Genomic DNA, 20576 nt, shown 5'->3' on the forward strand with positions numbered 1-20576 from the left:
TATGTCCAAAAAGCACCCATGCCAGGTGATCTCGAGTTGTGAAAACCAGGCAGATTTTTACTGTGCTTAATGTATTACAATAGCCAGGATTTTAAATATGTCAGCTCTTTTTGGTGTGATTTAATACAGCTTACTTGAAAGGAAAAATAAAAAAATCTATCTGAACAGCTTCCAGCCGTTGGCTCTAATTTCCCACGACGGCCCATGACAAGGAACTCGCAACCCTATGGAACAGACTTGACTGGATCAGAAAAGGGCTGATTGGAATTTGTGCTCACTCTTCTTTTCCTCCTCATTCTTTCTCAACATTCCTAAGAAACATATCCAATTTTCAGGCCAAGCAGGACGGCAAAAACGACATTTACACTGGATGGCATCTAAAAATCTTTTATACCAATTTCAACATTCTAGGAAAATAACTGTATGATATTCCAATATTAACAGAAGAAAGGAAACATTTCTTCAAAGATGGCTATCTGCTCATGCTCTATGTGTTTCCTGTCTTAGATGAAATTTTTCCATTTTTCTCATGTAACCAGTTAGTTATAAACCTGGAAAGTCATCTGACATTGCGTTTTAATGAATTTGTCTATTTCTCTTTTGACTTCTTAGGGAAGAAGAGAGTACAGCACAGAGAAATATTCATTCTATAGGATATAAGATCAGAAAAGCAAGCCCATGATCTATTCACTGTTGAGTACCTAGCTCATTACGTGGCACATGGTAATTGCTTAATAAATTTTTGGCTGTATGCTAAATGACTCTTTCCAATGGGTAAGTCACTGTTTCTCTGCCACTCCCCAATACTCAAGGCTCTAACAAAGATCTTTTTAAAGATACCATGATTTTTATTCTAGAGATTTCTATCACAACTTTTCTTCTTCTCACTAGTAGCTTTCTCTTATACACCCAAAGGTCAGCTGTCTCTTGAACCCAAAGTTTCAGCTTAATTATGGAACACAAGGGCTTTGGAGTCAGACAGACATGTTCAACCATGTGGTTCTGCCACTTACCTAGTGTGGTTCATCAAACTGCTTAATTTCTCTGAGTCTCATTTTCCCCACCTGTAAAGCATTATAATTATTTCAGAAGATTATCTATAGATTAAATGAAATAATATGTATAAAACAGCAAAGTGCCTGACACACAATAGCCTATTCATGATGACTACTTTGGTAATACTCGTATCATTATTATTATCAACATGAATAATCCTGTAACATGCCTTATAAGTTAAATACTGTCACATATCTAACTGAGAAGTTTTCTTGTTCATAAACTATATAAACTGGGTCCTTTTTTTACTGTATAATATCAAAGGAAAATTGCCTTAGTTTTTGTGCCGTCCAGGGAAAGATAAATACTAAACTATGCTATTTCTTGGATGCAAATTTCTCTAGAGCTTTCTTAAGTAGTCTATACAATGCTTTAATGGTATCATAAGCTAGCTGTAATTTTCCCAAAGTCAAACAGCCTGTCAGTGACCACAGAATACAATGGAGAAAATAGTATACCTCCATATGAATTTTCACTGAAATAAATGTAGAGAGTGTGGAGAGATAAGATCAGATGCTCTTCTAGAAGTTTCCTTGCCCCACACATCTACTTTTCATCTTGTGGCATAGTTAAAGTGATACACACAAGTTTAAGAAGCTCAGCAGAGACTCCTTTACATCAAGCACCATGGGTAGCTAAAAAGGAAATGGGTTGTTCACCTCAAAGAACTTGAGAAGAGATTAATGCAGCAAACAAAGAGGTAGAACCACTTGTCAATACATGAACAGCATGTAGGAAGTGTGTCACCACATATGAGCAGTGGATAAAAACTTGAAAGGAAAGGATAGTAGAGTGCTTTATGCTTTAGGCCACTACTCCGAATTAAATAACTAAACTACAATGGTTTGAGCTAATCTAAAATCAATAACAATTGTCACGTGTATCTAGGTTCTGAAAATCAGAGGTGAGATGGCATACATCTCATTTTCTCTCTTCCTCTACTCCCAAGTCCCATCGACAGGAAAATGAGCCCCAGTCAGCTCATCTACTCATGTGCTTTCAGCCAGCACCTGAATAACTGTGAATGGTCCTCAAATTTATTTTTGATGTCTCTCCTTCGAGCCCCAGTTCCATTAAATGCTTATTTCTTTTTGGATGTTTCACAAAGACCTTATACCATCATAAGCAAATCCTATAGTCATTTTTTTAAATTTAGGTTAAATCTTAATCGTCTGTAACTTGTGAACGAGTCTGTAATTTGTGTTCTGAATAAACAGTTACCCAGCTGCGATTAATTGAGTTCTTCTTGTTAAATTTTATAGTGTCAAAGCCTCCTAAACGTGTCTACAAATGTATTCATCCTTTCACCTTACATTCATCTTTCCTAAATCAACAATTACCAGCAGGAATATCATAACCTTCGTGCTTCCTAAAGTTGGCAATTTTGGTTTCATCTTCAACTCCTTCTCATCTTTGGGGTTGGAGGATGGAAGTTTGGGGGAAGCAATCCATGTCCTTTACAGTCTACAAGCTCAAAAAGGCTAAGCTAGGAAGCATCCATTGTGGCCTGAGCATTCCCTACAAAAGTCCCTCAGGATAGCTCAGAGGTGAGAGAGGGCAAAGATGGAAGCCTTGGCTGCCTTCTAAATCCACACATGCCTGCATCCCACCCTTTAAAGGCATAAGGATTCATTCATTCTTAGTTTCAACTCAGAAACAGTAATTGAGCAGCTACAAGTGCCAAGCACTGCTTTGCTTTGGATGATGGAGATGAAGTAGTGAACAAAACCTGCCCTCATGGGGCTTGCATTCTAGAGGGGTCTGTTTCTTGGTAGTGAGAAAAAGGAGTAAAAATAACAGACTTTACAGTTGGGGTACAATATTTTTTTCAATCTTTCTAAAAGTTCTTAATTGCCAATCTAATTTCTAAGCCAAATTTCATTCCTTCTGTGCAAAATGGCATGGCCGGTCTGACCACCAAATACCAAGGGGCTTTCTTGACTATTCAAGCACATTGTTGGCCAAAGAAAGCAGGCTGCTCCGAAATGACATGGCAAAACATGTAGAGTAATTTTAATCAATTCTTTCAGCCAATTTTAAAGGTATTTATCACGAAGTAGCACAGTCTTGCTAAAATATGTCTTTAAACACAAAGAGTGCTTTGTTTCTAAACATTCGAGAAATAAAGGGAGCACCCAGACACTGTGCCTGTTTTGTAAGTTAAAGTGAAAAAGTACGACACTGAAACTCGTAGTTGATATCTCTTCAGAAGAGAAATTCATCAGCAAGGTAATAATTCCCAGTAGTTATACAAAGAAACCACAGTCTTCAGGAAAACCACATAACAGAGAATGGAATACTGGGAGCAGCCCACATAATTACTCATGATAGATAACTGTATTAAAAATTAAATATAAATTATTGTGAGCATTATACTTTTGGCACCAGATGAAAAAAGTGCTTTATGTTACTTAAAAGTTTCAATAACTGCCCTAAATTTGGCTCTGTTGAAAGTAAGCCTACCCTGAGTAAATATAAAGTGTTTATTATTTGAAGCATTGCTTTCAATACAATTGTAAGTTTAAAAAGATCTCTTGGATTTGCTAAAAGTTTCTATATGACATTGATATTTCTTAAAAGTACTGAAAATGGAGACAAAGAGGTGAATTTTAAACAGGGCCTTAAGGAAGATTATTTTAGTATATGAAAATATCTCACAGAAATGCAATAAAACACAAAAATCAATTCCAGATGATTTTTAATCTAAATATAAGAGGGAAAAATAAATCTTAAAAAAAAAATAAGAGAACGTCTTCATGACCTTGGAGTAGGCAAAGATTCCTTAAATAGCACAAAAAAATAAAAAATAACCTTTAACAGAAAAAAAGATGAATTAAATTGTATTAAAATTAGGAATTTCTGTTCATTACTATTAAGAAAATGAAAAGGCAACCCACAGAGTGGGAAAAGATGCTTACAACAAAAACTCCAACAAGAGGAGACCTTCAAGATGGTGGAGGAGTAAGATGTGGAGATCACCTTCCTCCCCACAGATACATCAGAAATGCATCTACATGTGGAACAACTCCTACAGAACTACTGAACACTGGCAGAAGACCTCAGACCACCCAAAAGGCAACAAACTCCCCACGTACCTGGGTAGGGCAAAAGAAAAAACAGAGACAAAAGAATAGGGATGGGACCTGCACCTCTGGAAGGGAGCTGTGAAGGAGGAAAGGTTTCCACACACTAGGAAGCCCCTTCACTGGCAGAGATGGGGCGGTGGCAGGGGGGAGGCTTCAGAGCCATGGAGAAGAGCACAGCAATAGGGGTGCAGAGGGCAAAGCAGAGAGATTCCCACACAGAGGATCAGTGCCGACCAGCATTCACCAGCCCGAGAGGCTTGTCTTCTCACCCACCGGGGCGGACGGGGCTGGGAGCTAAGGCTCGGGCTTTGGAGGTCGGATCCCAGGGAGAGGACTGGGGTTGGCTGCGTGAACACAGCCTGAAGGGGGCTAGTGCACCGCAGCTAGCTCAGAGAAAGTCTACGGAAAAGTCTGGACCTGCCTAAGAGGCAAGAGACCACTGTTTCGGGGTGCACGAGGAGAGGGGATTCAGAGCACCGTCTAAATGAGCTCTAGAGACGGGCACGAGCCGCGGCTATCAGCACAGACACCAGAGACGGGCGTGAGACGCTAAGGCAGCTGCTGCAGCCACAAAGAAGCCTGTGAGCGCGCACAGGTCACTCTCCACATCGTCCCTCCCGGGAGCATGTGCAGCCCGCCACGGCCAGGGTCCCGTGATCCAGGGACAACTTCCCTGGGAGAACACAAGGCGTGCCTCAGGCTGCTGCAGTGTTACACTGGCCTCTGCTGCCGCAGGCTCACCCCACATCCATACCCCTCCCTCTCCCCGGCCTGAGTGAGCCAGAGCCCCCGAATCAGCTGCTCCTTTCACCCCGTCCTGTCTGAGCGAAGAACAGATGCCCTCAGGCGACCTACCCACAAAGGTGGAGCCAAATCCAAAGCTGAGCCCCTGGGAGCTGTGAGAACAAAGAAGAGAGGGGGAAATCTCTCCAGGCAGCCTCAGGAGCAGAGGATTAAAACTCCACAATCAACCTGATGTACCCTGCATCTGTGGAATACCTGAATAGACAACGAATCATCCCAAAATTGAGGCAGTGGACTTTGAGAGCAACTGTAGACTTGGGGTTTGCTTTCTGCATCTAATTTGTTTTTGGTTTTATGTTTATCTAAGTTTAGTATTTAGAGTTTATTATCATTGGTAGACTTGTTTATTGATTTGGTAGCTCTCTTCCTCCTTTTTTTTTACATATAGATATATAACTTGTTTTCCTTTTTCTCTTTTTGTGAATGTATACGTGTATGCTTCTTTCTGTGATTTTGTCTATGTACCTTTCCTTTTACCATTTGTCCTAGGGTTCTGTCTGTCCGTTTTTTTTTGTTTTATGGGGTTTTTTTTTTGGATAGTTTTTAGTGCTTGTTATCATTGCTGGATTTGTTTTTTGGTTTCGTTGCTCCCTTCTTTCTTTCTTTCTTTTTTTTCTTTTTTTAATTACTTTTTAATGTTTTTATTTTTAATAATTTTTTATTTTAATAACTTTATTTTATTTTATTCTCTCTTTCATTCCTTTTTTCTCCCTTTTCTTGGTGCTCTGGTCGGGTGTCAGGCCTGTGCCTCTGAGGTGAAAGAGCCAAGTTCAGGACATTAGTCCACCAGAGACCTACTGGCTCCATGTAATATCAAATGGCGAAAGATCTCCCACAGATCTCCATCTCAACACTAAGACCCAGCTCCACTCAATGACCAGCAAGCTCCAGTGCTGAACGCCCTATGCCAAACAACTAACAAGACAGGAGCACAACCCCACCCATTAGCAGAGAGGATGCCTAAAGTCATACTAAGTTCACAGACACCCCAAAACACAGCACCATACATGGCCCTACCCACCAGAAGGACAAGATCCAGCCCCACCCACCAGAACACAGGCACCAGTCCCCCCCACCAGGAAGCCTACATAACCCACTGAACCAACCTCAGCCACTAGGGGCAGACACCAAAAACAACGGGAACTACGAACCTGCAGCCTGCGAAAAGAGGACCACAAACACAGTAAGGTGAGCAAAATGAGAAGATAGAGAAACACACAGCAGATGAAGGAGCAAGGTAACAACCCACCAGACCAAACAAATGAAGAGGAAATAGGCAGTCTACCTGAAAAAGAATTCAGAGTAATGAGAGTAAAGATGATCTAAAATCTTGGAAAGAGAATGGAGGAAATACAAGAAATGATTAACAAGCACCTAGAAGAACTAAAGAGCAAACAAACAATGGTGAACAACACAAAAAATGAAATTAAAAATTCTCTACAAGGAATCAATACCAGAATAACTGAGGCAGAAGAACAGATAAGTGACCTGGAAGATAAAAGAGTGGAAATAACTACCACAGAGCAGAATTAAGAAAAAAGAAAATAAAGAATTGAGGACACTCTCACAGACCTCTGGGACAACATTAAATGCACCAACATTTGAATTATAGGGGTCCCAAAAGAAGAAGAGAAAAAGAAAGGGACTGAGAAAATATTCGAAGAGATTATAGTTCAACACTTCCCTAATATGGGAAAGGAAACAGTCAAAAATCCAGGAAGCACAGAGAGTCCCATACAGGAAAAATCCAAGCAGAAACATGCCAAGACACATCTTAATCAAACTATCAAAAATTAAATTCAAAGAAAAAATATTAAAAGCAGCAAGGGAAAAAACAGCAAATAACATACAAGGGAATCCCCATAAGGTTAACAGTGGATCTTTCAGCAGAAACTTTGCAAGCCAGAAGGGAGTGGCAGGACATATTTAAAGTGATGAAAGGGAAAAACTACAACCAAGATTACTCTACCCAGCAAGGATCTCATTCAGATTCGATGGAGAAATTAAAACCTTTACAGACAAGCAAAAGCTAAGAGAATTCAGCACCACCAAACCAGCTTTACAGCAAATGCTCAAGGAACTTCTCTAGGCAGGAAACACAAGAAAAGGGAAAGACCTACAATAACAAACCCAAAACAGTTAAGAAAATGGTAATAGGAATATACATATCGATAATAACCTTGAATGTAAATGGATTAAATGCTCCAACTAAAAGACAAAGACTGGCTGAATGGATAATAAAACAAGACCTGTATATGCTGTCTACAAGAGACCCACTTCAGACCTAGAGACACATACAGATAGAAAGCGAGGGGATGGAAAAAGATATTCCATGCAAAAGGAAAGCAAAAGAAAGCTGCAGAAGCAATTCTCATATCAGACAAAGTAGACTGTAAAATAAAGACTCTTACAAGAGACAAAGAGGGACACTACATAATGATCAAGGGATCAATCCAAGAAGAAGATATCACAATTGTAAATATTTAGGCACCCAACATAGGAGCACCTATATACATAAGGCAAATGCTAAGAGCCATAAAAGGGGAAATCAACAGTAACACAATCACAGTAAGGGACTTTAACACCCCACTTTCACCAATGGACAGATCATACAAAATGAAAATCAATAAGGAAACACAAGCTTTAAATGATACATTAAACAATATGGACTTAATTGATATTTATAGAAAGTTCCATCCAAAAACAACAGAATATACTTTCTTCTCAAGTGCTCATGGAACATTCTCCAGGATAGATCATATCTTAGGTCACAAATCAAGCCTTGGTAAATTTAAGAAAATTGAAATGTTATCAAGTATCTTTTCCAACCACAACACTATGAGACTAGATATCAATTACAGGAAAAAAATCTGTAAAAAATACAAACACATGGAGGCTAAACAATACACTACTAAATAATCAAGAGATCACTGAAGAAATCAAAGCAGAAATCAAAAACTACCTAGAAACAAAAGACAATAAAAACACGATGACCCAAAACCTATGGGATGAAGCAAAAGAAATTCTAACAGGGAAGTTTACAGCAATACAATCCTACCTCAAGAAACAAGAAACATCTCAAATTAACACCTAACCTTACACCTAAAGCAGTTAGAGAAAGAAGAACAAAAAAAACCCAAAGTTAGCAGAAGGAAAGAAATCATAAAGATCAGATCAGAAAGAAATGAAAAACAAATGAAGGAAACAATAGATAAGATCAATAAAACTAAAAGCTGATTCTTTGAGAAGATAAACAAAATTGATAAACCATTAGCCAGACTCATCAAGAAAAAAAGGGAGAAGACTCAAATCAATAGAATTAGAAATGAAAAGGGAGAAGTAACAACTGACACTGCAGAAATACAAACGATCATGAGAGATTACTACAAGCAACAATATGCCAGTAAAATGGACAACCTAGAAGAAATGAACAAATTCTTAGAAAAGTACAACCTTCCGAGACTGAACCAGGAAGAAATGGAAAATAAAAACTGACCAATCACAAGCACTGAAATTGAGACTGTGATTAAAAATCTTCCAACAAACAAAAGCCCAGGACCAGATGGCTTCACAGGCGAATTCTATCAAACATTTAGAGAAGAGCTAACACCTATCCTTCTCAAACTCTTCCAAATATAGCAGAGGGACGAACACTCCCAAACTCACTCTATGAGGCCACCATCACACTGATACCAAAACCAGACAAAGAGGTCACAAAGAAAGAAAACTTTCTTAGGCCAATATCACTGATGAACATAGATGCAAAAATCCTCAACAAAATACTAGCAAACAGAATCCAACAACATATTAAAAGAATCATACACCATGATCAAGTGGGGTTTATCCCAGGAATGCAAGGATTCTTCAACATATGCAAATCAATCAATGTGGTAAACCATATTAACAAATTGAAGGAGAAAAACCAAATGATCATCTCAACAGATGCAAAAACAGCTTTTGACAAAATTCAACACCCATTTATAATAAAAACCCTCCAGAAAGCAGGCATAGAGGGAACTTACCTCAACATAATAAAGGCCATATATGACAGACCCACAGCCAACATCATTCTCAGTGATCAAACTGAAACCATTTCCTCTAAGATCAGGAACAAGACAAGGTTGACCACTCTCACCACTATTATTCAACATACTTTTGGAAGTTTTAGCCATAGCAATCAGAGAAGAAAAAGAAATAAAAGGAATCCCAATCAGAAAAGAAGAAGTAAAGCTGTCACTGTTTGCAGATGACATGATACTATACATAGAGAATCCTAAAGATGCTACCAGAAAACTACTAGAGCTAATCAATGAATTTGGTAAAGTAGCAGGATACACAATTAATGCACAGAAATCTCTTGCAATCCTATACACTAATGATGAAAAATCTGAAGGAGAAATTAAGGAAACACTCCCATTTACCATTGCAACAAAAAGAATAAAATACCTAGGAATAAACCTACCTAAGGAGACAAAAGACCTGTATGCAGAAAACTATCAGACACTGATGAAAGAAATTAAAGACAATACAGACAGATGGAGAGATACACCATGTTCTTGGATTGGAAGAATCAACATTGTGAAAATGACTATACTACCCAAAGCAATCTACAGATTCAATGCAATCCATATCAAACTACCAATGGCATTTTTCACAGAACTAGAACAAAAACTTTCACAATTTGTATGGAAACACAACAGACCCCAAATAGCCAAAGCAATCTTGAGTAAGAAAAACGAAACTGGAGGAATCAGGCTCCCTGACTTCAGAGTATACTACAAAGCCACAGTAATCAAGACAGTATGGTACCGGCACAAAAACAGAAATATAGGTCAATGGAACAGGATAGAAAGCCCACACACATAAGGTCATCTTATTATTATTATTATTTTTTTACGGTACGCGGGCCTCTCACTGTTATGGCCTCTCTCATTGTGGAGCACAGGCTCCAGACACGCAGGCTCAGTGGCCATGGCTCACAGGCCTAGCGGCTCCGTGGCATAAGGGATCTTCCCGGACCAGGGCACGAACCCGTATCCTCTGCATTGGCAGGCGGACTCTCAACCACTGCACCACCAGGAAAGCCCTGGTCAGCTTATTTTTGATAAAGGAGGGAAGAATATACAACAGAGAAAAGACAGCCTCTTCAATAAGTGGTGCTGGGAAAACTGAACAGCTACATGTAAAAGAATGAAATTAGAACACTCCCTCACACCATACACAAAAATAAATTAAAAATGGGTTAGAGACCTAAATGTAAGACCAGACAGTATAAAACTCTTAGAGGAAAACATAGGAAAAACACTCTTTGACATAAACCACAGCAAGATCTTTTTTGACCCACCTCCTAGAGTAATGGAAATAAAACCAAAAATAAACAAATCAGACCTAATTAAACCTCAAAGCTTTTGCACAGCAAAGGAGACCATAAACAAGACAAAAAGACAACCCTCAGAATGGGAGAAAATATTTGCTAATGTAACAACAGACAAAGGATTAATCTCCAAAATATACAAACAGCTCGTGGAGCTCAATATCAAAAAAACAAACAATTCAATTAAAAAATGGGCAGAAGACCTAAATAGACATTTCTCCAAAGAAGACATACAGATGGCCAAGAGGCACATGAAAATATGCTCAACATCGCTAATTATTAGAGAAATGCAAATCAAAACTACAATGAGATATCACCTCACACCAGTCAGAATGGCCATTAAGAAAAAATCTGGAAAGGGTGTGGTGAAAAGTGAACTCTCCTGCACTGCTGGTGGGAATGTAAATTGATACAGCCACTGTGGAGAACAGTACGGAGGTTCCTTAAAAAACTAAAAGTAGAACTACTATATGAGTCAGCAATCCCACTATTGGGCATATACCCTGAGAAAACCATAATTCAAAATTATGGTTTTGAATGTTCAATGTTCATTGCAGCACTATTTACAATAGCCAGGACATGGAAGCAACCTGAGTGTCCATCGACAGATGAATGGATAAAGAAGATGTGGCACATATATACAATGGAATGTTACTCAGCCATAAAAAGAAACAAAACTGAGTTATTTGTAGTGAGCTGGGTGGACCTAGAGTCTGTCATACAGAGTAAAGTAAGTCAGAAAGAGGAAAACAGTTACCATATGCTAACACATATATATGGAATCTAAAAAAAAAATGGTACTGATGAATCTCGTGGCAGGGCAGGAATAAAGACGTAGACATAGAGAATGGACTTGAGCACATGGGGTGGTAGGGGGAAGCTGGGGTGAAGTGAGAGTAGCATCAACATATATACACTACCGAATGTAAAATAGTTAGCTAGTGGGAAGCAGCTGCATAGCACAGGGAGATCAGCTCGGTACTTTGTGATGACCTAGAAGGGTGGGATAGGGAGGGTGGGAGGGAGGCTCAAGAGGGAGGGGATATCGGAATATATGTATACACATAGCTGATTCATTTTGTTGTACAACAGAAGCTAACACAGTATTGTGAAGCAATTATACTCCAATAAAGATCTAAAAAAAAACAACAACAACAAAGAAATCAACTAGAAAGATTTCATTTATGAAACTGGTTGGAAGACATCTTTGTATTTTAAATCACTAGGGTCATATTGCTTGGGACTCTCAGCTATACTTCCTGTTGTGTTGTGTGAAGGTCCAAATGTCAAAATAATATTTTCTCTCTGGAGTGATATAATGTCATTTCAGGCTGACACATACCCGTTCCCAAGCCTATAGGCTCAATGGGCGCCTGCCTTTAGGTGGACTCACTATTCCTGCTCACCTGTGTGGGTACATTCAGGACTGTTCAGAGACAGTGCCAATGCCAGTACCTTACAGAGATAGTTGATAGCAGTGCAAACCCGAAATGCTTTAAGAACAATGGAACTTGATTTAATGCTGAGAATGACAGTCTAATTATCTGAGGTCAGAGACCAGCAACTAGTGCTTATGATTGATTTTGGATAGCTGAACGTGGTTTTCTACCTTTGGAGTGAGTCTAGAGGCTGATCTCCTTTAAAAAGGAGTAATTTTCATGTCACCTTTAAGAGTATAGGTTGGCAAGTTATGGCCAGTAGGCCAAACGCAGCCCTCAGCCTGTTTTTGTAAACAGTTTTGTGAATGAAGGTAGGTCACAGGCACGCTCATTTATTTGATGTATTATCTATGACGACTTACATGCTACAACAGTGGGGTTGAATAATTGTGGCTGAGCCTCTAAGGACTGTAAAGTCTAAAATATTTACTATTTGGCCCTTTACAGGAAAAGTCTGCCACCTCCGTCCTGGTGTGTAGGCATTGAGAGACCATATATACCTGGGGACAGCCACATGAGGTTGGCTGTCACTGGGACTCTTAATATCCCTCTTCTGCATTTCTTACCCTCCTACAGGCTGCTATTTAATTTGTTTTATTTATTTTATTTTATTTTAAAACCACCTTCAAATACCCACATCCTCTTACTTTGTTAGGATTCAGTGGAAAGAGATATCTCTCCGTATAAAATGGTTAGTGGGTTGCAATGCTAAAGAAATTTATATCAAAATATTAGAAGTTCAATGTGATATTCTTGCAGTTTTTCTATAGGTCTGGAATTTTTTTTTTTAACTGAAGAGATTAACAAAAAATTGAGAAATAAGGAATTTATCCTCAGGTATACACACACGTTTACAGACACATATGTAGAAAAATATCCATTACAGCACTATTTACAATAAGCAAAGATTAATAGACATAAATGTCTGTTAACATGGTTAAATGGTGGCATGTTCATTCATTCATACAATGGATGACTGTGCAGCTATAAAAAAGGAGATGCCCCTTTTTAACTGTTGGAAGATTTAAATGTTAAATGCAGAGCAGTTCGGTATGGAAAAGAGGGAAGGATACGATGGAATATAGAGATATGGCTATAGATTTTTTCCAATAAATATTCAGTCTCTGGAAAGTTATATAGGAAACTGGTAACACTGGTTGCCTCGAATCCTGGGAGATGAGTTAAGAAGGGAGGCATTTTTCCATATAACCCTTTGTAATTTTTGAGTTTCTAACCACGCAAGCAAATTACTTTTTCAAAAAATAAAAACGAAGATAGAGAACATTTTTTAAAAAAGGAAAAAAAGTGTAGTGTGTTGCTCATATTGAATTACCCAAGTGACGTAATTGGCCAAGGTCAACCTCCCTGTTAGTAAACATCAGGCTGAACCCATGTCTAAACCAGAGCCCAGAAGCTACTCAAAAGAGAGTTCGAGGTGGAATGAAGGCTTTGCTGTGACGGAGATGAGAGCATTCATTGTCTTTTTTTAAATCCACTGACTCTGCTGGCAAAATATTAAGAAACTTCAATCAGAAGCGAACATTAACTAACGTGTTTGACTGTTTCCACTTTGCTCCTTTGACGGCTGCTTAACCTGACTGATGAGTAGGTTAATGCAACTACGACCACTGAAAATTCCTATGGTGTTAAGGGATGTAGAAATGTAGTGCTTACATTTTCATTATTAAAGCTTAGATTTACCGAGCTACACCCACTGCTGGGTTTCTACCGCCCAACCAGACCCCAGGGACTATTTTTAGCACCTAGATGCAGCCTTCCAGGGAAGCTTTCATTGGTGAATGACCTTGCATCTTCCTCCCCACCCTGCTGCTGCTGCCATATGGATAAATTTTCCCCATAGTAGTATATTATTTTTGATGTTCTTCATTATTCTTTAACGTCCTAAACTTTTTCCAATGCAAATATACTACCTGAAGTAATTCTCACCTATGCAACTTGAAAGTAATTATTTTAATCAAGTTAAAAAAACCTTTGTGTATAGACACAGTAATGTACACATATTACAAGTCTACAGTGAATATTACAAGCTGAATGAATTTTCATAAACTGAACAATCCTTGATCAAGGAACAGAAACTTAATTGCATCCAGAAGCCCTCCTCCACCCCCTGTCCAGTTTCTACCCACTGGTCTCTCCCAAGTATAACCATTATCCTGACTTACTTTTGTAATTTATATAAATGGAATCATACACGATGTATTGCTTTGCATTGGTTTCTTTTATTCATCTAAATTGTTGCGTGAAACTGTAGACTTCTCATCCTCATTGCTGTATGAATTTCTATGAAGCAACCATATCACAGTTTATTTGTCCATTGTACCGATGATGGGCGTTTAGCTAGTTTCCCGTTCAGGGTTATTGTAAGTGGTGCTACTGTGAACATGTTTGTACGTATTTTTTGAGGAATATTTGTACACATTTCTGTTACCTCTATCTAAGAGTACAATTTCTGGGTTACAGGGTACGCATACGTTTAGCTTTAGCACAGTGGTTTCAAGAATTCACATGAATCAGACTACCAGGAGGGCTTGTTCAACCACAGATCTCTGGGACTCGCCTGGAGTTTCTGACTCAGTAGGTCTGGGGTGAGACCCGAGAATTTGTACTTCTGAAAAGTTCCAGGTGATGCTTTTGCTCCTGGTCCAGGGACCACACTTTGAGAACCTTTGCTTAGCAGATGCTGCCAAACAGTTTTACAAAATATTTGTACCATTGACCCTCCTGTCAGCAGCGTAGAATGCCGGTTGCTCCATTTGGTACTAGTCTCCTTCTTTTAAATTGCAGGCATACGGATTGAAAAGGAAGGTTATCTTCTTGCGGTTTTAATTTACCTTTCCCTAGCGGCTAACGAAGTTGAGCTCCTTTCCATAAGTTCATTGGCCATTTGGATATCTTTTAATGTGAAGTCTGTGTTAAAGTCTTTTGCTCATTTTTCTATTGGGTTGTCTTTCTCTTCCTTATTGAGTTGTAGGAATTCTTTATTTATTGTAGGCATCCGTTGTTTGTTGGAGTTTTTTTTTTTATGTTGTTCATACTGAATTTCAATAGTTGATTGACTATCCTTTTTTTTTAAACATCTTTATTGGAGTATAATTGCTTTACAATGGTGTGTTAGTTTCTGCTTTATAACAAAATGAGTCAGCTATACATATACATATATTCCCATATCTCTTCCCTCTCCCGTCTTCCTCCCACCCACCCTCCCTATCCCACCCCTCTAGGGGGTCGCAAAGCACCGAGCTGATCTCCCTGTGCTATGTGGCTGCTTCCCACTAGCTATCGGTTTTACATTTAGTAGTATATATATGTACATGCCACTTTCTCACTTTGTCCCAGCTTACCCTTCCCCCTCCCCGTGTCCTCAAATCCATTCTGTAGTAGGTCTGCGTCTTTATTCCCATCCTGCCCCTAGGTTCTTCATGACCTTTTTTTTTCTTCTTTTTTTTAGATTCCATATGTATGTGTTAGCATACAGTGCTTGTTTTTCTCTTTCTGACATACTTCACTCTGTATGACAGACTCTAGGTCCACCCACCTCACTACAAATAACTCAATTTCGTTTCTTTTTATGGCTGAGTAACATTCCATTGTATATATGTGCCACATCTTCTTTATCCATTCATCTGTCGATGGACACTCAGGTTGCTTCCATGTCCTGGCTATTGTAAATAGTGCTGCAATGAACATTGGACATTCAAAACCATAATTTTGAATTATGGTTTTCTCAGGGTATATGCCCAAAAGTGGGATTGCTGAGTCATATGGTAGTTCTATCTATTTTTAGTTTTTTTAAGGAACCTCCATACTGTTCTCCACAGTGGCTATATCAATTTACATTCCCACCAGCAGTGCAGGAGAGTTCACTTTTCACCACACCCTTTCCAGATTTTTTCTTAATGGCCATTCTGACTGGTGTGAGGTGATATCTCATTGTAGTTTTGATTTGCATTTCTCTAATAATTAGCAATGTTGAGCATATTTTCATGTGCCTCTTGGCCATCTGTATGTCTTCTTTGGGGAAATGTCTATTTAGGTCTTCTGCCCATTTTTTAATTGAATTGTTTGTTTTTTTGATATTGAGCTCCACGAGCTGTTTGTATATTTTGGAGATTAATCCTTTGTCTGTTGTTACATTAGCAAATATTTTCTCCCATTCTGAGGGTTGTCTTTTTGTCTTGTTTATGGTCTCCTTTGCTGTGCAAAAGCTTTGAGGTTTAATTAGGTCTGATTTGTTTATTTTTGGTTTTATTTCCATTACTCTAGGAGGTGGGTCAAAAAAGATCTTGCTGTGGTTTATGTCAGAGTGTTTTTCCTATGTTTTCCTCTAAGAGTTTTATACTGTCTGGTCTTACATTTAGGTCTCTAACCCATTTTGAATTTATTTTTGTGTATGGTGTGAGGGAGTGTTCTAATTTCATTCTTTTACATGTAGCTGTTCAGTTTTCCCAGCACCACTTATTGAAGAGGCTGTCTTTTCTCCACTGTATGTTCTTGCCTCCTTTGTCATAAATTAGTTGACCAAATGAGCATGCGTTTATCTCTGGGCTTTCTATCCTGTACCATTGATCTATATTTATGTTTTTGTGCCAGCACCATAGTGTCTTGATTACTGTAGCTTTGTAGTATAGTTTGAAGTCAGAGAGCCTGATTCCTCCAGCTCCATTTTTCTTTCTCAAGATTGCTTTGGCTATTTGGGGTCTTCTGTGTTTCCATACAAATTGTAAAATTTTTGTTCTAATTCTGTGAAGCATGCCATTGGTAGTTTGATAGGAATTACATTGAATCTTTAGATTGCTTTGGGTAGTATAGTCATTTTCACAATATTGATTGTTCCAATCCAAGAACATGGTATATTTCTCCATCATTTTACGTCATCTTTGATTTCTTTCATCAGTGTCTTATAGTTTCCTGAGTACAAGTTTTTCACCTCCTTTAGGTTTATTCCTAGGTATTTTATTCTTTTTGTTGTGATGGTAAATGGGATTGTTTCCTTAATTTCTCTTTCTGATTTTCATTGTTAGTGTATAGGAATGCAAGAGATTTTTGTGCATTAATTTTGTATCCTGCCACTTTACCAAATTCATTGATTAGCACTAGTAGTTTTCTCACGAAATCTTTAGGATTCTCTATGTATAGTATCATGTCATCTGCAAACAGTGACAATTTTACTTGTTTGTTTCCAAGTTGTGTTCGTTTTATTTCTTTTACTTCTCTGATTGCTGTGGCTAGGACTTCCAAAACTATGTTGAATAAAAGTGGTGAGAGTGGACATCCTTGTCTTGTTCCTGATCTTAATGGACATGCTTTCAGTTTTTCACCATTGAGAACAATGTTGGCCGTGGGTTTGTCATATATGGCCTTTATTATGTTGGGGTAGGTTCCCTCTATGCCCATTTTCTGGAGAGTTTTTATCATAAATGGGTATTGAATTTTGTCAAAAGCTTTTTCTGCATCTATTGATATGATCATATGGTTTTTATTCCTTAATTTGTTAATATGGTGTATCACATTGATTTGCATATATTGAAGAATCCTTGCATTCCTGGGATAAACCCCACTTAATCATGGTGTATGATCCTTTTAATATGTTGTTGGATTCTGTTTGCTAGTATTTTGTTCAGCATTTTTGCCTCTATGTTCATCAGTGATACTGGTCTATAATTTTCTTTTCTTGTGATATTTTTTTCTGGTCTTGGTATCAGGGTGATGGTGACTTTGTAGAATGAATTTGGGAATGTTCCTCCCTCTGCAATTTTTTGGAAGAGTTTGAGAAGGATCAGTGTTAGCTCTTCTCTGAATGTTTGATAGAATTCACCTGTGAAGCCATCTGGTCCTGGCCTTTGTTGATTGGAAAATTTTTAATTAGAGTTTCAATTTCATTACTTGTGATGGGTCTGTTTATATTTTCTAATTCTTTCTGGTTCAGTCTTGGAAAATTGTACCTTTTCAAGGAGTTGTCCATTTCTTAGTGGTTGTTCATTTTATTGGCATATAGTTGTTTGTAGTAGTCTCTTATAATCCTTTATATTTCTGCATTGTCAGTTGTGATTTCTCCTTTTTCATTTCTAATTTTATTGATTTGTGTCCTCTCCCTGTTTTCCTTGATGAGTCTGGCAAAGGGTTTATCAATTTTGTTTATCTTCACAAAGAACCAGCTTTTAGTTTTATTGATCTTTGCTATTGTTTTCTTCATTTCTATTTCATTTATTTCTGCTCTGATATTTATGACTTCTTTCCTTCTACTGACTTTGGGTTTTCTTTGTTCTTCTTTCTCTAGTTGCTTTAGGTGTAGGGTTAGATTGGTTATTTGAGACTTTTCTGTTTCTTGAGGTGAGACTGAATTGCCGTAAACTTCCCCCTTAGAATTGATTTTGCTGTGCCCCATAGCTTTTGGGTCGTTGTGTTTTCATTGTCATTTCTTTCTATGTATTGTTTTATTTCTTCTTTGATTTCTTCAGTGATTTCTTGGTTATTTAGTAGTGCACTGTTTAGCCTCCATGTGTTTGATGGTTTTTACAGGTTTTTTTCCTGTAATTGATTTCCAATCTCATAGCATTGTGGTCAGAAAAGATGCTTGATAAAATTTCAATTTTCTTAAATTTTCCAAGGCTTGATTTGTGACCCAAGATGTGATCTATCCTGGAGAATGTTCCATGTGCACTTGAGAAGAAAGTGTATTCTGCCACTTGTGGGTGGAATGTTCTATAAATATCAATTAAATCTATCTCGTCTACGGTGTCATTTAAAGCTTGTGTTTCCTTATTTATTTTCTGTTTGGATGATCTGTCCACTAGTGTAAGTGGGGTGTTAAAGTCCCCTACTCTTAATGTGTTACTGTCAATTTCCCCTTTCATGGCTCTTAGCATTTGCCTTATGTATTGAGGTGCTTCTATGTTGGGTGTATAAACATTTATAATTGTTATATCTTCTTCTTGGATTGACCCCTTGATCATTATGTAGTGTCCTTCCTTATCTCTTGTAACAGTCTTTATTTTAAAGTCTATTTTGTCTGATACAAGTATTGCTACTCCAGCTTTCTTTTCATTTCCATTTGCACGGAATATCTTTTTCCATCCCTCACTTTCAGTCTGTATGTGTCCCTAGGTCTGAAAAGGGTCACTTGTAGACAGCATATATATGGGTCTTGTTTTTGTATCCATTCAGCCAGTCTGTGTCTTTTGGTTGAAGCATTTAATCCATTTACATTCAAGGTTATTATCAATATGTATGTTCCTATTACCATTTTCTTAATTGTTTTGGGCTTGTTTTTGTGGGTCTTTTTCTCCTCTTGTGTTTCCCACCTAGAGAAGTTTCTTTAGCATTTGTTGTAAAGCTGGTTTGGTGGTGCTGAATTATCTTAGCTTTTGCTTGTCTGAAAAGCTTTTGATTTCTCCATCGAATCTGAATGAGGTCCTTGCTGGGTAGAGTAATCTTGGTTATAGGTTTTTCTCTTTCATCACTTTAAGTATATCCTGCCACTCGCTTCTGGCCTGCAGAGTTTCTGTTGAAAAATCAGCTGATAACGTTATGGGGATTCCTTTGTATTTTTTTTTGTTTGTTTTTCTGTTGCTGCTTTTAATATTTTTTCTTTGAATTTAATTGTTAGTTTGATTAATATGTGTCTTGGCATGTTTCTCCCAGGGTTATCCTGTATGGGACTCTCTGTGCTTCCTGGACTTGGGTGACTACCTCCTTTCCCATGTTAGGGAAGTTTTCCACTATAATCTCTTGAAATATTTTCTCAGTCCCTTTCTTTTCCCCTTCTTCTTCTGGGACCCCTATAATTCGAATGTTGGTGCATTTAGTGTTGTTGCAGGGGTCTCTGAGATTGTCTTCAATTCTTTTCATTCTTTTTTCTTTATTCTGCACTGCGGCAGTTATTTCCACTCTTCTGTCTTCCAGCTCACTTACTTGTCCTTCTGCCTCAGTTATTCTGTTATTGATTCCTTCTAGTGTATTTTTCATGAGTTATTGTGTTGTTCATCTCTGTTTGTTTGTTCTTTAGTTCTTCTAGATCTTTGTTAAACATTTCTTGTATTTTCTCAATTCGTGCCTCCATTCTATTTCCAAGATTCTGGATCATCTTTACTATCATTACTCTGAATTCTTTTTCAGGTAGATTGCATATTTCCTCTTCATTTATTTGGTCTTGTAGGTTTTTACCTTGCTCCTTCCTCTGTGACATATTTTTTTGCCGTCTCATCTTTTTCTTTTCCTTTTTTTTAATGTGTGGGATTGTGTTCCTGTCTTACTGGTTGTTTGGCCTGAGGTTTCCAACAATGCAGCTTGTAGGCTGTTAGGTAGAGCTGGGTCTTGGTGCTGAGATGAGAACCTCCATGAGACCTCACTCCGATGAATATTCCCTCGGGTCTGAGGTTCTCTGTTAGTCCAGTGGTTCAGATTCAGAGCTTCCACCACAGGAGCCTTGGCCTGACCCCTGGCTCGTGAACCAAGATCCCCCAAGCCATGTGGGGCAGCAAAAAAAAAAAAAAAAAAGAGAACAATAACAAAGTAAAAAATAAAATTAGACTAGGAAACTAACAGATATGTTAGAAAAAATATAAAAATAAAAATATAGATGAAACAACAACTGGAAGGTAAAACAGAACCACAACAGTAAAAAAGAGGAGGAGAAAAAAAAGTGGAAAAGGCCTTGGTTGTGGAGGGCAGGGCGTAAGCAGGGGCGAGGTTTAGGTGGTGGGCAAGGTCTATGCTTAGGACCCACTGGGCTGGAAAAGGTCCCAGGGGGTGTGGGGGGTGGAGCTTAGGCTCAACAGAACAGAAGGGGCCCAGGTG

General features: G+C 38.3%; 1 protein-coding gene across 11 annotated transcripts in view; it reads right to left on the reverse strand.

The window, feature by feature from the left end:
• Positions 1–480: 480 nt before the first annotated feature.
• Positions 481–20576, reverse strand: part of SETD4 (SET domain containing 4) — a gene marked incomplete at its 3' end in the record, with an annotated part of 281370 nt that continues 261274 nt past the window's right edge. For all 11 annotated transcript variants that reach the window (XM_079921362.1, XM_079921365.1, XM_079921359.1 and 8 more), the window contains one exon: positions 481–1064. The remainder of the gene's footprint in view (positions 1065–20576) is intronic.

The sequence above is a fragment of the Stenella coeruleoalba genome (assembly GCF_951394435.1).
Source record: "Stenella coeruleoalba genome assembly, chromosome: 5".
Lineage (NCBI taxonomy): Eukaryota > Metazoa > Chordata > Mammalia > Artiodactyla > Delphinidae > Stenella > Stenella coeruleoalba.